The sequence below is a fragment of the Sapajus apella genome, unplaced genomic scaffold (assembly GCF_009761245.1).
Source record: "Sapajus apella isolate SASKATOON/1434 unplaced genomic scaffold, GSC_monkey_1.0 scaffold1082, whole genome shotgun sequence".
Lineage (NCBI taxonomy): Eukaryota > Metazoa > Chordata > Mammalia > Primates > Cebidae > Sapajus > Sapajus apella.
Window position 1 is genome coordinate 1 of NW_022438008.1, and position 3,133 is coordinate 3,133.

A 3,133-nucleotide genomic window follows, 5' to 3' on the forward strand; every position below is an offset into this window, starting at 1 on the left:
GCCCTCGCGCCCTCACGTCTGCCCTGTTCAGGCAGCAGGTGGTGACCCCACTCCTCCCTGGCCTGAGCACTTAACTTAGTCCCGCATCCCAGCCGGCGGCGTCAGGGAAGTCTCTGCTGCTGAGCACAGGCTGGACTGTCCCTCCCGAGTAAATGGAGAGTAGAAAGGGAGAGGATTTCTGTTCTGTTCCGTAGGCATCAGCATGAAATCGTACGTTCGGCCCAAGCAAGGGCTTTGCATTTCACATTCTGGTTTGCATCGCCCTTCCAGACAATTCCAGGGCTTTTGACCCATGCCTCAGCCTTCCTGGCCGGTCTCGCCTCCAAAACCCAAAAACAGGCGCTGGGAGCGAGGCTGAGAGACGCGCAGGTGCAGGCCCGCCCCGCCCTCTGCTGGTTCTGAAGGGCAAGGTCTCTTCGCCTCGCGCCCCTTCCTCGCCCAGGCCCCGCCCACCTCCGCGCGGGTCCCGCCCAGGCCTGGCTTCTGTCCTGCGCGCGCAGACTCGCGCAAACCCGGAAGCGGATCGCGTGGAATGAGGGTCCCTCCGCGGCGCGTGAGTTTCGCTCTGTCTTCTACTAAGTCTGCTTGTCCCAGGTCCCTGACGCTTCTGGACCTGGGATGTGGAGTCCGACAGACCTGGAAATTCTCGCCGGTCTTCCTTTACCCAGAGTAAATTGAGACGTCCCCTTGAGTGCCCGGGGGTCGCTTCCTTGTGGGTTTAAGGTCACGCTGAGGCTGGTCCCGTCCTGGTTTTTCCGTGGCAGGACGTTGTGTACACTTCGGGTTGCGTAGTGTTTCGGCTCGCGTAGAGTTTCGGCTCAAAACCTTTTTCTGACTCCTACCGCCCCGCGCTTTTTGAAGTCCTCACCCGGGAGGAGGATTCCCGCCCTGGGCACCTCCCGCCCTCGCCCTGGTCCGGACCCCTGAGCGCAGCGCTGCAGCCCCAGTCCAGGGAAAGACGTCCTCTGCCTGGTCGTGGTATTCTGCAGACACCACTTTTGTCTTAAGGTGCTGTCGTTCGAGGCCCTGCTACTTCCCATGTCTCCCCTCCGCAGTCACTACTTCCCCTGAGCTCGCGTTGAGGAGGTGCCCGGGGCCTGTCCTGTGACACGGGCTGTTCTTACCTGCCCAGCTGCGGCCCCTGGAAAATGCGCACCTCTGGGATGCAGGCGTGTTACTCCAAACCCTCCTGTGATTGTGTGGGCTAAAGATGCCTGGAGACAGAGAGCAGTAGAAAACCTGGGAAAGAGAAAAGAATGAGAAACACCCATAACAGATGGCAAAGTAGAGGATGAGTGAGGGATTTGCCAAGAGACAGCAAAAGTGAAAAAAAAAGTAAAATAAAACGTAGGAGGAGAAAAGCAACTGGAGAAATGTAGAGAAAAGCGAGATGTACAGAGAGATGAAGAACAGCAAGGTCCGGATGGGGCAGCAAAGAGGGAGGCTCATGAGAGTGAGGGAGACGAGGAGGGATTTGGAGCCTGGGCAGACAGAACAGAGGGTGCTGGTGGCAAGGAGAACAGAGGGAACCACAGGAGGGAGGACACCTGGGGATGTGGGGTGCCAGAGGGCGGGTGCGGGGGTATAATAGGGAAGAGAGAATTTAACAGGGATAGTAGAGGAGGCGCAGAGAGGGGAGAAGAGGTAGAAATATAGAGAGATTGAGGACGACTGGGGAGAAGGAGCAACAAGAGGTTAAATAAGTTGTGAGGATGGAGCAGAAGAGGTGGAAAAGGAGGAATAGAGGGGAGAAGGGGATAAACAGCAGGAGAGGGGAGGGGGACAAAGTGAGGAGCAGAATCCCAGGGAAAAAGAAAAGAAAGGAAGAGCTAGAGAGAAGGGGAGAATGAGAGAGATGTGCAGAGTTAGGGAGGGAAGCAGAGTAATGAATAAAGAGGGGCTGGGTGCAGTGGCTCCTGCCTGTAATCCCCACAATTTAGGAGACTGAGGCAAGGGGACTGATGGAGTGCAGGAGTTCCAGACCAGCCTGGGCAGCATAGTGAGACCCCATCTCTGACATACACACACACAGTAACTGGGCATGGTGGTGTGCACCTGTATTCCCTGTTACTCTGGAGTCCGAGGCAGAGAATCACTTGAGCCCAGGAGGTCTAAGCTGCAGTGAGCCAAGATCATGCCACTACACTCCAACCTGGTCAACAGAGCCAGACCCTGTCTCAGAAGAAAAAACAGGGGTAAATTAGTAGAGACAGGGTTTCTCCATGTTGGTCAGGCTGGTCTCAAAGGCTTGACCTCAGGTGATCTGCCCGCCTTGGCCTCCCAAAGTGCTGGGATTGCAGCCATGAGCCACCACACCCGGCCCATAGTACTTTTTAAGAGTCATCAGAGCCAGGCTCGGTGGCTCATGCCTGTAATCCCAGCACTCTGGGAGGCCAAGGCGGGCGGATCACCTGAGGTCAGGAGTTGAAGACCATCCTGACCAATATGGTGAAACCCTGTCTTAACAAAAAAAAAAAAAAAAAAAAGTCATCAGACCAGGTGTGGTGTCTCATGCCTCTTATGCCAGCACTTTGGGAAACTGAGGTGGATGGATCACTGGAGGTCGAAAGTTCAAGACTAGCCTGACCAACATGGAGAAACCCTGTCTCTAGTGAAAATACAAAAGTTAGCTGGGCGTGGTGGCATGCACCTGTAGTTCTCGGTACTTGGGAGGCTGAGGGGCAAGAATCACTTGAATTTGAAAGGCAGGGTTGCAGTGAGCTGAAATCGTACCACTGCATTGCAGCCTGGGCTGCAGAGTGAGTTTCCATCTCATGAAAAGTAAGAAAGAAACAAATAAATGAAAAATAAAAAACAAAAGAGTCCAGCTGTGGTGGCTCATGCCTGTAATCCTAGCACTTTGGGAGGCTGAGGCAAGGGGTCATCTGAAGTCAGGAGTTTGAGAGCAATTGGCCAACATGGTGAAACCCCGTCTCTGTTAAAAATACAAGAATTATCTGTGGGTGGTTGGGGTCGCCTATAATCCGAGGTACCTGGGAGGCTGAGGCAGGAGAATTGCTGGAACCCAGGAGGCTAAGGCTGCAGTGAGTCGAGATGGCATCACTGTACTCCAGCCTAGGTGACAGAGCCAGACTCCATCTCAAAAAAAAAAAAAAAAAAAAAAAAAAGGAAC

General features: G+C 54.2%; 1 protein-coding gene across 2 annotated transcripts in view; it reads left to right on the forward strand.

Annotated features, from left to right (window-relative positions):
• Nucleotides 1-480: 480 nt before the first annotated feature.
• The window catches only part of LOC116546575 (zinc finger protein 888-like), a 16,605-nt gene continuing 13,952 nt past the window's right edge, over nt 481-3,133 (forward strand). Inside the window, exon 1 of one of the 2 annotated variants that reach the window (XM_032272791.1) lies at nt 481-553. The gene's annotated coding sequence lies outside the window, so the exon portion shown is untranslated. Of the gene's footprint in view, nt 573-3,133 lie in introns of both variants that reach the window. The other variant, XM_032272790.1, reaches the window with a different exon arrangement.